This window comes from Coturnix japonica, chromosome 1 (genome assembly GCF_001577835.2).
Source record: "Coturnix japonica isolate 7356 chromosome 1, Coturnix japonica 2.1, whole genome shotgun sequence".
In the NCBI taxonomy this organism is placed as follows: domain Eukaryota; kingdom Metazoa; phylum Chordata; class Aves; order Galliformes; family Phasianidae; genus Coturnix; species Coturnix japonica.
This window is the reverse complement of record NC_029516.1, coordinates 90,781,737-90,795,956: the sequence shown is the minus strand read 5'-3', so window position 1 is coordinate 90,795,956 and position 14,220 is coordinate 90,781,737. Positions and strand designations below refer to the sequence as shown.

Here is a 14,220-nt window from a genome sequence, read left to right as displayed (position 1 = left end):
TTCTGTTCAGACAGTGAGCACAGGAGAAACGAGTTTGTATTCTGCATAGCAGTGGACATCTGACACACATTCAAGCCATCCTCATATAGTTCATGACTTGACATTTCTCCATTACTGGACAGCAGAACCAATTTGTCTACTGGAAGCATCCACTGAATGCAGCTATGTGCACATCAATGCTGAATTACTGATGACAGTTCAAGATGAAATGACAGGTGTTTTATGATCAAAGAATGACTGAACCATTTATGTTGGAAAAAGCGCTTAAGATCAAGACCAAATTTTGTATTATGCACATCAATTAAACACCATCCTTTCAGAAATCAAAACCAAAGCCTTGGCAGCAGGATTTCACATAGCCTGAAGACAACTGCCTGGAAATGCCAGAAAATACACATGTACACCCCTAAGAATACTGCAGTTGACAATGTACAGCAGCAAATCCAGAAAAAGGACGTTGGATTCCTGGATCCTCAATATGAATTCAGTATTGTACATTACCATAGTAGGGTACCCATCATGATACCAATATTGAATATGCACCTGGAAACTTAGATGCATAAAAAGTTCTTGGACCACTGCCATGTTTTTGCAAGAAAGCTACCTTTTGTTGTCTCTACATAAACTGACTGTTTCTTGTTTGCCAGCTCTGTGGTGCGCTCTCATGATGTCAGATTCATTCTAAGGGACAAACATACACTGGATGGACTTTAGTTGAATTATAAAATCATACCATCATTAAGGGTGGAAAAGTCATCTAAAATCACTTAGTCCAACCATCAATCTATCACCACCATGCCCATTAACTCATGTCACTCAGTGCCACATCCACAAGGTTCTTAAACACCTCAAGGAATGGTGACTCTACCACCTCCCTGGGCAGCCTGTGAGCGTCTTACTACTCTATCACATAATTATTTTTCCTAATGTCCAACCCGAACTTCCCCTGGTGCAACCTGAGGCCATTCCCTCTTGTCCTATCACCAACTACCTGGGAAAAGAGGCTGATTTCCACCTTCCTACAACCTCCATTCAAGAAGTTGTAAAGAGTAATGATTTCTACGTTGAGCCTCCTCTTCTGCAGCTGAACAATCTCAGTTCTCTCAGTTGCTCCCCACAGGACTTTTGCTCCAGACCCCACTCCAGCTTTGTTGACCTTCCCTGGATATGCTTCAGGCCTCTATGCTTTTCTTGTAATTAAGTGCACAAAACTGAAGACAGTACTCAAGGTACAGCCTCACCAGTACTTTGCAAAATCATTAATCAATGACTCAGCCTGGCGATCCAGCCTATCCAGAAATATCTCTCTGCAGAAATTCCTACCCTCAGGCAGAGAAACATTTCCTCCCAGTTTAGTGTTCTCCGCAAAACTCACTGCTGGTGCACTCAATCCCCCTGTCCAAATCATCAAACAGGGCTGGCCCCAGTACTGACTCCTGGTGAATGCCAGTCATGACTGGTTGCCAGCTGGATTTAGTTCTATTCATCATTACTCTCTGAGCCTGGCCATCAAGCCAGTTTTTTTGCCCAGTGAAGAGCCCACCTGTCCAAGCCATAGGCTGCCAGCTTCCCCAGGATAATATGTTGAAGAATATCACCAGTTGTTTTGCACAGAAAAATAGGGTCTGTATCATCTAACAAGAAGCTACAGAACTTCAGGAAGTTTAGTTTAAAGAATTTACCACACTTTTATTGAAAAGTTCTGAAGAGGGTGGCACACAGCAGAGAGCAGCAGATCCAGACAGAGCCAGTATCTCCCAGTCTCTAAGAAGCTTACATTGCTTGTTCTTTTTTTTTTTTTTTTCGTTATAGAGGAGTATTTCAGTAGCTGCTTTAAGTTTGCTTGTTAAGATTTATGCCCAATGAAAGTAGAATTATTTTTTTCTCAGCACTTCTATTCTTTTTACTCGAGATTTATTAGAATTTCTATTACTTTTGTTTGTGCAACAGACAGACAGAGGTCCCGTTACAAGTGGAGCTAAAGGGATTTAATGAATTTTAGGAAAACAGTAAGTTCCAAAATCCATACTTTATTATGAGCACTTCACATGAACTCACTACTGAGAAACAGTAACCACTGTATTATAAACAAGGTAGTATCTCTTTCAGCAAACAATAATTTTCAAGGGATTTAAAAGTATCAAGTATTACCATTTAGGAAATAATAAAGTACTACCATGAGAATAAGAATAAATTCAGAGAAACATTATGATATATGACTTTCAGCTACGGTAAGATGAAATTTAAAATCTAAACAAAGAAGTAGCAGAATTTGATTTGTCTTTCAGCCCTGATTACTTTCCAAGGCTGAATAATTTCACTGAAAATAAACCTTTGGGGATACTAAAAATTAGTGTTACTCTAAATGTTTTTAAAATTTAAACAACATCAAAGCATGGCTATGAGTCTACGCTTAATAAAACACGGATGTGTTAACTACATAAAACCTCAGGATCCAATTCTAGAAACACTTGAATAACTCCTGGGGCCTATATAAATGAATAAAATTTCTTATGTATGCAGTATTTAAAGAATCAGTATCTATTTTACAATCCCCTGAGTAGCACTACGTGTCTGGATACAATGACTCTTACAACTACGTTTAAGAAACTGACACAGCAAAATCCGATAGCATAATATGCCCTCAAAAGCTAGAACCTCTTAAGTATCAGTGATGGCATAATGGATTTACATTTTATAAATAGCAGGAAATTTATAATCATTTCTTCCAGGAAAGTACAGCAAAGAACCATTACTCATCAGAATACTTTAAATAATCAAATTATAAAAGAAAATCTGGAATAGTTAAGCAAGATTAAGTAACCTTCTCATAGTACATTGCAAAAATACAAGTCTTCGGAGTAATGTGATTACAGTAATCTGGTTACTGATTACAGTTTTCAATTAACATTGAAGTTATTACCAGTAAAATTTTAAATCATATTCTGAAGTAAATATAGGAGTTTCACTTTCAGGATATGAAAGTGAAAAAAGTAGTTCACTGTATAGCATATACATGAATGATAGCACTAGCACATTCATTGGCATATATTAAGTCCCAAAGAATTAAGGTTGCTTAAGATTGTTGAGCCTATTTCTACTTGCTCTATGTATCTGCTTCTGTTCTTACACTGTTGTCTTAATCACAGCATCAGCATGCTTAATCTGAAGCATTACATTTTTTAGAGCAATTGATTTTGGCGGTCTTATTCATAAAGTAACTCGCAGTTTTGAATAGTAGATTTGGCAGAGCCACCCGAAACAGAACTACCTCTTGCAGGAAATCATAACATAACAAATTACCAGTATTATGATTTATTTTCTTATACTGTATAGAGTTTTAAACATGGTATGAAAGGAACAGTCTTTCATTTTCGTTGTAAGAAATTTAAAAAAATCCAGAATGACCATGAAAAATTAAAACTTATCAAATAATAAAAATTCATATTAACCTATTCTATGTGAAGAATTCTCAAGCTTAAGTAATACTTACTTTTTATTATGTAGTTTTCTAATTTGCAAACAAGTCTTAAACATTAGAGGATGAATGCAGTACCAACAAAAGAAAGCCATAAAAAAAAAAAGGCATACTAGAAAAGTAAAAATTCAGAACTGAATTAGTCAAACTATTTCAAATACTAAGTGTAAGCATTTCCACTAGGAAAGCTTTATTGTAGAATATTACAATTTCAGATATTATCAAGATGAATTGTAGGAAAATAACATCTGACACATGGTTTGCTGTGAAATAAATTGTATCATAAAGCCAAATTTGTAAAAACAAGGTAGAAATCACCAGCTCCTTTTCTAGTCTGGAGGTAGGTTGTTTACCTTATTCTAGAACAATGACATGGGAAATGGCTTGAATACTAAAGGAAATCTACCTCAGAAACCTTCTAAGGTCTGTCATGTATTACATAAACCACCAGAAAAGTAAAGAAGGTTAAGGTGCTAATAGTGCAGTTACACTACACTAATCCCAAAGTCGATCTTATATGAGGTTAATTAACAGAAATTTTGCATCAATACTCACTGGAGAGATACCTGTTGCATAGAACAATGTTCTACTCCCAGTCCTGATTTTAATCCCTTGAGGATGTCAGGGCTAATTGAGGTAGGGCATAAATTTGTTTTGAAACAAAGTAGCTGACACAGATCAGTGCTGAAATATCATGTTCACACATAAGTATTTCTGATAATGGCAACAGTGCAAAATTTCTGTCAATGAAGCATTACTGATTCTAGGATGGGTTTTTCCTATTTCTTTCCTCTAGTCTGAATCTCCATTACCTACACAGACTGAATATATTGCAGGTTAGTAAGTGGAATGTTTTGACTTAGCAAAATTCTGTTGATCATTTTACTCATTTATGACAACTCTCAAGGAAGAACTCTGTTCCCTGCAAATATCTGAATCTCTTTCAGTGGAAAAAATGAACAGCATTTTTATGAAGCTTAAAGCAGTTTCTCTTCATAGTGCTGACACATTTTCTTTTAAGGACAGAAGAAATGGATGCTGGAGAAGAGCAGAAAGGAACACATGGTAGTAGTACAAGTGAGCAGAGCAGTGAGGAACCTGTGGTAGAATGGCACTAAGTTCCTGTACCTATGTATCAGACTTGTGTAGATGTTGCACACTGTGAAGAACAGCATAGGAAGTTCCGCACAAATGTGCGGAAGAACTTCTTTTCAGTGAGGGTGACGGAGCACTGGAACAGGCTGCCCAGGGAGGTGGTGGAGTCTCCTTCTCTGGAAATATTTAAGACCCGCCTGGACACCTTCCTGTGTGACATGGTGTAGGGAGCCTGCTTTGGCAGGGGGTTGGACGCTATGATCTCTAGAGGTCCCTTCCAACCCCTACAATTCTGTGATTCTGTGTGATTCTGTGATTCTGTGAACTTCTCCCATAATTTTTGTCTGCCCGGAATGAGCAGTACGGTTTTGTCTAATCTAGCGTATGCACAATATGAGGAGTATAAAAGCTGATTTTCTATCTGAAGCTTACAGAGTCAGCTAACAGAAATGTTGGCCAAATGAAGTTAGAACTTGCCACTGGTGGAGAAATATGGAAAAAGCAAGATAAAAATGTTTTTGCTACACAACACGCAACATGTTTATTCATAAGCAAAAAAAGTCACACTGCCTCAGCTCCATCTGTCTGCCTTGCCAAACTAACAATCAATTTTATAAATACTGATTCAACATCTGTCCATAAATGTCAGAATGCAATTAACACAAAGAAATGAACATCGATAATGAAAATACTGTGAGTTGTACCTTATATGAAAATAACATTGGTAGCCAATCCTACTGCTACTGAAATTATTGACATAATTTCCATAAATATAAATGGAGATAGGATCAAGCCTTAAGTTACGTCTTCATATGTATACTCAGTAAATAATACAATCATTTTAAAAATCAGAGAGAATGGCTTTGTCATAATTTTCCATCTCTCTTGCACTGTAACATATAATTATTGTATTATTTTGCAATACAGGTTGTAGCGGCTCAGTTCATTCTAAATATAAGTAATCAACTGTGAATAAAAATATGTAGTATTTTAGATCATATATAATTAACATAATTAATACAGTGTTCAATATCATTACTAATTTTATTATAAAATAGTTCACAGCAGTTGATACAAGAACTGCATATAAAAAAAAACAGTTTATGAACAGTCCCAAAAGCAAATGACTGTTAGGCTCCTGCTCTCATGTATTATTTATTTTTATTAGGTAGAATTCTGAGGTGTCAGGTATACAAATTAAACCAGGAGTAACAACAGCTCTACAGTCACACAGAGATTACTTTGATAATTATTTTAATTGAAATAAAAATAAGAAGTCAAAACAATCTAGTGGGGAAATTATAGTTACAAAATGTACAAGCATACATTATGAAATAATATTAATTAAATATTAATGAAAATGAAGTAAGCGATGACAAAGCCCCTAGTAAACAGCATATTAGTGATCTGACAACACGGTTTCAAATACCTTGGATCAAAATGAATTCAAAAGGATTTTGTCATTTCACATCACTTATGAGGTAGCAATGAACAGGTTATGTTTAGAAGACTGTACAATTCCAAGTTCATTTTCTAGTTTATTCATTTAAAAAGCAACTTACTTTCTGTATCTAACATAAATCACTTTCATATTTAATCTAAGTTACAGTGTAGCATACAGTTCAGGAAAAAAAAAAAAAAAAATTGTTAAGAGAAACATTCCTGGAACAAAACCAATTACAGAGATAGATAGATCATTATACCAATAAACTGCTCACATAACCTGATTCAAAATAGTAACATGCTTCCATGAATTGCTTATCAAATGATGCATTTCCATAAGCTAATGTTAAACAAAAGAAGGGAAGCTACTAACTGAATGAAAAATTTTTAAGCTATAAACCTATGAAAGACGCTAGTACTCCCATTCCTAAAACATCCCTGATTATTATTATATGTATATATACTTAAATTACTGTTTTATCTCTATCTAATAGGGAATGTTTTATGCACAAATTCTGCCACTCGCATCACCACTGCTCACAGGATTTTGTTCCATCAACAGTTCTGTGCAACTACGATCTTTCTCTGGTAGATTTTGTCTCTTCTCAATAGTAAAATAGAATTTAGATTCTGTGACAAAATGACAAAAGATAGGAAGAGCACAAGAAATATTTTTGACAAACCAAGTTCTCAGCTACAGAATACCATTTTTTCAGCATAGTCACCACCATTAGCTATGCATTTTCACCAGCAATGAATAAAAGCCCAAATACCTTTGTGCGCTCATTGAAATCTGCACCAGTGGAGGTGATCCAGTCACTGCTGCCACTGCTGAAACACACCGGCCACTACCTCACAGTACTCACATCTAGTGTTTGGTCTCCAGAAAGTGTCAGTGAATGTCACTGGAGCAATCCAGTTCCTCTGTAGAGGAATTCAATTCCATATCTTTTCTTTATATACATTTCCACGTCAGATACCATTTTTATGTTCACCCACGCAGGCACTAATATGATACTCAACAGAAACCTCATTTGGATATAAGATAATTAAAGGACTCTGGGGCAACACTTGGTGTCTAGGAACAATAAGAAACTGGGGAGGATCCAGCAGATAGCAATCAAGGGCAGCCTAGGACACAAGAACGACAGGTAGATGTTGAGGCTTATTTGGTTTAATAAAGAGGCCAAGGAGTGGCACATAATCCATTCAAAACAGAAACACGAACAGCAGTGTGAGACTCTTCTCAAAAGTCAGAACCTGTAGCTTAAGCACATTCAAACTGGATATTTGAAAAACTTATTAAATGGGAGAGTATTGAAGCACTGAGCAGGTTTCACCAAGACAAAAGGGTGAGGAATCTTCATCTCAGAGCCTAAAGGAAGTTAGACAAAGCCATGCCTGACCTGATCCAAAACTGGCACTATTCCTGCTTCAGGCAAGAAGTTGCACAAGATCCTATAAAACTAAGAGGAATAACACCTTAGTTATTTGAGTCCAGTTTTCTCTTCTGATACAAAACTATCCTTTACTTGTTAATGGAAGAATTTTCAAGTCCACAGATTGAAGAAATAGATGGTCACATGGCATTAAAATGTTATGCATAATAAAACAGTAGAATAAAATGGGGATTTGGACTGGAACCAGATATTCCCCTACTCATGCAAAAAGAAGGTATTGTTCAAAATACTTTCTAGCTTGCGACTAATGTTGTCAGTATACAGGCATGAAGGTTCTTTATCAAATATTTATGACTGCAATTGCCGCCATTTTAATTGGAGAAAATACATAAAATTCACACTTACTGCTAAATATAACATCTGATGAAGTTAAATCTTTCCATAAATCAAGTCTACTTTTTGTAAGTATTAATTTTAAAATTCTTCAATAATAAAAATTTCCAGGACTGACAATATAAACACATAGAGACAGCAGAGTTAAATCCTTTAAAGTAAGTAGAGCTTTATTCAGTTAATATACTACACTGCATTAGTGCAGCAAAACACTGATTATCTCATTGAAGAAGAGAAATTAAGATTTTTGTTAAAATAATTTAAATCATTTCATTTATCCCATTTTTATTTTCTCTTTGTGAATGCCCATCAAGGCTAAAAGCAATGCGGACTGTGAGACAATCCAGAAAATAAGTTTCTCTAAGGATAAAAGGGAATCCCATTGATTATGAGATTCAAAAGTTGTTAGAATTCACCTAAGCTTTTAAACGCCAGTATGTATTCTGTGTTTTACATCAAGGCTAGAATCAACTCTGGATTAGGGTGAAAAGCAAAAGAACAAAAATGTGACCTCAAATAGGTGTTTTATAATAATATTCACCACTGCAAGAAAGCAACCTCAAGACTGCTATGAATATGATTTCAACAATTCTAGCATGCTTCTCACATTCAAAGATAATTTTCATTCATAGACTTTCTTCCTCATTTCCATCCTGCTCCTTCATGCTACGCTTTCCTGCTTGCTAAAAGAGAATGAAAAGAGCAGGGAGAAGAAAAGTGACAAAAAGCAGTTTCATTTAACGATACCATGAAATGTAACACACACAGGCTACACTATCTGTTGCCAGCTCTTGTGTGTGACAGAAGGAAAACTCCATTCAAAGTTACTCTGTCATCTGATGACCTTGACAAAGCTTAAGGAATATTCTGTTCTCCAATAACACTTATCCAGCTTATATTACAAAATGCAGATTAAGTTTATATGCATAAATATTCCAAAAAAATTTACTGTACCTTTTTGTAAGCACACTGGCAATGTAAACTGGATGCAAATGAATACAATACTGATTTGAAAGGCAAAATTTGCAGCTGCACCATGTGTCCCACTTATCAGCTATTCATTTCCAATATTGCATTGCACAACACTTTCCTTAACAAGATTTGCACTTAGGAGCTAGATCAGCAAGACCTTTACATCAGATCAGCATGTTCACTGCAAATCTACTTGAGAGTGTACCATCACAGAAAGCATGAAAAGGTCTAAATAAGGACTAGGCAAGATTTATCAGCAAAGCAGGGAAAAAAAAGAGAAAAACATCAGGTGAAAAATATTTAGAATAACTGATTCTCCACTTAACTCTTATATTAAATAGATTCACTATACACATCTTCCAATGAAAGCATACTGCATTTGTTTTCATAAATTCTCAAATGTTCCATTTTTAATACATTCAATATAAATCATGCTTCCCAATGAGCGATGACTGTTTGACTAAATGAAATTGCAAGCATAGAATTATAAACTACTGAAGTGCAGCCTCAGATATTGGCGGTGTATATACTCATGTTGCTTTTAGTTATAAACGTGTGATATGAAGTAAATTGTCTGGGTTTTCTTCACTTCTTATGACAACTTACTAGCTTTTGAATGCAAAAAGCACATTTCACTCTCTTGAATAAAAACCTGGAATACATAAACATAGCTTTCCCTTTCCAGTTTTCACTGCAGTTTCCCTATTCTGTCCATGCATTTTTCTATAAGACATTTATTTTTAATCAACCTTTCTACCCATGAGAGACTTTTAAACCCGAGATTAAGGTGGAGTGAGACCAAGAATAGTATAGAGATTGAACACCTTCATTTAAATATAATCTACATTGCTCGTAAATTGCAAAATGTTTGCAATTTCTTCAATCTTCAAATTATCCTGATATTATTTTACTTAATAATTAAACACATTAATAAAATTAATTTATATAGGCTTCATATCTCTCAAGAGTCCATTTGAAAGCCTTCCAAGTGTAACGGTGAAACACTGTTATACTATCAGTAAGTGTTCAATAATCAACTGGGTGCATTTTCATGCTTCGATATAATAGGAACAGGTAGTGAAAAACCTACAATCTAAGATGTAGTACATGAGAATGATATTTAAACTATATATTAGATTTCCTCCCCAAGGATAATAACAAGACACCATAACTGCTGTATCTCAACACTAAATACTTCTTTTGTATTTGTATTTGTGTTTCTGAAATTTCAGCAGAAAATCATACATTGTAAGCTTTTCGTGTCTTCTGAAACATCTGATTGTCTGATGACTACTAAAAAGTGCTGCTTAAAACAAATTTAAGTTGTTTTACCCAAAACCCTGAAATGCACACACACACACACACATAGATCACACTTTCATTGGTGATATGCTTGGAAATAACATAAAAACTAAAAAGAAACAGGGAAAATTTTATTACCCTACTCTAAATGTTCTGAATGTTATTATAAAGATTGAAGATTTACCTACATGCATGCTTTCTTGGTTCCGCAAATTAAAAAATAAAACACAAGATCTAGAATTTCCACCACCTGCCCTTGGGCTCTCCCACCTGCCCAGGCCTAAGGTACCAGTCAGTCTGGTGGACCAGACTGCAGCAGGGCCACCATCCAGCTTCCCACAGCCCTGCCCCGTCTGGCCATGCCTCTTCCTAGCCTTGGCCACCTGTTGGCCCATATCCCAGCCTTGGCCTCAGCTGAATCATAGAATCACAGAATCATAGAATCACAGAATCCTGGTCTCAAGGAGGTGCCTAGTTCTAAGAGGTGCCTCCAGCTGCACTGCTACAGGCTAGGGTTGCGGGACTGGACCTAGTTGCAAGCCCTGCTAGGCTCCCCAGAGCACTGGAGGAAGCTCCACCATGCCCTGTGGCCATAAGGTTGAAGGTCACTTTTAACAAAACAGCTTTCATATTCCTCAGAACATTCAACAAGTGTAGAAAAATCTGGTTACCATTTGCTCACTGATCTTTTGGTGGACTATGATAGTGTTGATTATGACTTTCAAATCCTTAAATAGCCTGATGTTGGTGTATCAGAATGACTGCTTCACTTTCCGAGATTGCATTCAATAGCTGTAAGCAGCACAGCCTTTCAAATGAAATCTTCATTATAAAAGACAAAGGAGAGGGAACAGGGAAGTAGATACAGCTCCTGGACTCTGGAATTCTCTCCTTAATTTGAGCTGAAAATATCTGAAACTAGTACAGTTTGAAAAGAAAAAGTTAAGTTCTGAGGGAGCCTTTGAAGAAACAGACAGCATGAATCCCAGATGAAGAGAACTGCAAGCTGTCTGAACAGATTGGCGCAGAATTCATTTCATATTACATGATTTTCCTGATTGAATTCATAAGAATGACTAACAACTTTGGTTAGTATTTATCATATAAATAAAAACAGTTATAATCCGACTTCTAGGAGGCTTTATACATGGTTTTTGGGTAATAATTGTTAGAAAATTAATGACTTGACTGCATTAGCAGCAATTCCTTTCAACAACTTTTTCAAACATCTATGAATCACTTGGTAACACTTTAATTAAAAACTAATTTCTGCAACAACATTGTCAAGATAGATGTTTGTTTCATTTAAAATACATCCATCATCCATTTTAGCAGGTTATGGTTGTTCTTTCTGGATGTACAAAGACAATTACACGGCTGCTTCTAGTCACAGTACAGAGGGACCAGACAACCCAGTTAGTCTTGACAGTCTTCAATTGGAAGACTGACAGTCTTTTGGGTGCTACTTTCTAAAGGATGAAGGAACTTCTGCCTTTCTCTGTTAAAAGAGCCTTGGAATTCACCCTCTGAATACACTGTGGCAAAGAAGGGGCTGCAGTGCTGTTTTATCAGTTTTGATTTAAATCAGTCTGGTAAAAAGATTCCCTGTAAAAATACAGCATGGTTTATCATTGGCTGCTGGGAAAAAGTCATGACTCATGCACTGACTGCATGATGGCTAACCATCCCTCTCCCTTAAGCCTCACTTAGCCAGATATTAAGGTATGGTAGGAACGTGATTCTTACCTACTTAAGTACAATAAGAAACTGTTTCCAAAGCATGTAATATTTTTATCAATCAAAAGAATTAAAATTATTTTCAATGTTTTAAGAAAATGTAAAAAAATTACAAGTCTTCACTCTAACAAAACCTACATTAACAATGCTTTCATGAACTGAAAATACAGGTTTAGAAGAGGATATCTCAACATTTACTACTATGAAAATGTAGATAGGCTAAATAATAATAATAATAATAATAATAAAGCAAAGTTTAAGCAGATGTTTTAGAAAACTTCCTGAAATTCTCTGAATGCGCAGGAAACAGGAAAACGATGAATTTTTCAGAAAGATTCCAGTTCCAGTTAACAGTACTCTCATATAAAAAGATTCTAATACTGATTTTTGACATCTCCATCTTGGAAGATTTTTTTTCTCCTCTGGGCTGCTCAGTCTTTGTTTTGGCAAATTCTCTTGTTTTTCTGCTGTGGCCACATAGCACATTAGAAACAGACCCAATTTTTAACTGATTAAATATCTTCAACAACTTAAGCTAAATGCTTTTTTCATCTCTTTGGATTTCCCTGTACTACTCTGTACGCTACTTTGTAGTGTAGAATCAGCAGTATTTAGAAAAAAAAATGTCTCCTGCTTAGCCACTGTTTGAAATTCTTCAGTAGCTTTTGATTTCTAAAGTAGTTCAGAAATAAATTCAGGGAAATATAGACAATACAATCACAGTCTTTCTGTGTAGGAGAATACGAACAGAGATTTCGCAAAACAGGAGATATTAATTATGGATGAATGATGACTTTTTAACATTGTCGACGATCCTCTCAGCAAAGTTCACATTCTCAATACTTATTCCTGTTACCCAATGTAAATATTTGTAGACGGAGATGATTCTTCAGGTCACTTCTACAATGACTAGTTTTCTGTCCTTACATGTGGGTGCTGAAACATTAAAAATGTTTAAAAGCAGTGTGATTTATTTTGTGGATTTTTTGTTTGTTTGTTTTGTGATTTTGTTTTGTTTTGTTTTGTTTTTTTTTCCCCACAAAAACTCTCAGTGCTTGTTAGAAGGCAATGGAATTAAAATTAAAGCACAGATTTGAAGTAAGATAAAAACCCTGTAAACTTACTGGTGAGGAAAGAGAAAAAATGGATGTGCGACAAATGGCACAAAAGGAAGACAATGGAGAAAATGTGGCAGCATGCAAGAACTAACACCATCTTTTTCTGAATTAAGCTGTCTTCAATTGCAGGGGGAATGGAGGCAGAGTTTGTAAAAGCCCATGATCTACTTCACACAGGTACTATGTTCATAACTACTGAAGGTATTTATATCTGTCACACCACTTCCCATTTGTAAAATAAGTTCCAGCACAATGCAATCAGAGTTTGTACTACAGTAATTCTAAGCAGATCAAGTTATATGACACAGCAAACACCAACATATGCTTTAGGTAACATCTCAGAAACACGCAATGCTGACAGAGTATTTAAAAAAGCTGTGAGCTTTTGAAGAAAGCAGCACCAGGCAACTCTGGTAGCAGCATATGTCGGTCAAGTTATACATCTTTTCTACATAATCAATTAATCTTTTTACAAATCTCACATTAATAATAGGAGAGAATGAAGACTAAGGTCAGTACGCTGTTGTACAAAGTTAACACTGAAGACTTATTTATTGTCATTCTGATTTTGCATTTGAATTGAGCACCCTAGTACTGGCTAACCTTCATTTCAGAACACTGCAGCCTACTGCACAGACAGGCCACCATAAATTTTAGTATGTGGTACACTGTAATTGTCACCAGAGAATTTATTGTCAAGTCACTGAAAAAAACAGCTAAGAGAAAGAAGTGTTGAATACATTTTGAAACATAATCTTAAAAGAGGCACAGTAATATCACCATCATATCATAGTATTATAGTCTCGTGTGGGTTGGAAGTGACCTTAGAGATCATCGAGTCCAACCCCTGGGATTCGAGCACTCTGTGTAGCAGAGCGGCACTTCTACCACTTGCGCCACAGGGGGGATTCGAACCCCGGGCCCCAGTGTTGCAAGGCGGCATTCCTACCACTGTGCCATCGGGGCACACTATTAATATCTATTAATGTGTATGCCTTGCCATTAGAAGAAACTTACTGTCCTTTTGGCCTTCTAGTACTGAAAAGATGCACAATATAATGAGCTAAAATGAATGCTACCATTATTTACAGAGCTACATTTATACTCATAGTTACCAAATATAGTGAAGAAAAGACAAAAAGTCATTAATTGAATATTTGTAAATTACATGTATGTTTCTTTGGAACAATTCTACTTTTTTAGTTGGATCATACTGTACTTAGTGCAGAGATTTTGTGTGTGGTGGATGTGATGTGATGACACATTAGATCATTTGACACAT

The 14,220-nt window shown here is 35.8% G+C and overlaps 1 protein-coding gene across 1 annotated transcript in view; it reads right to left on the bottom strand.

Moving 5' to 3' along the window:
- NCAM2 (neural cell adhesion molecule 2) overlaps positions 1–14,220 on the bottom strand; it is a 244,274-nt gene that overhangs the window by 44,990 nt on the left and 185,064 nt on the right.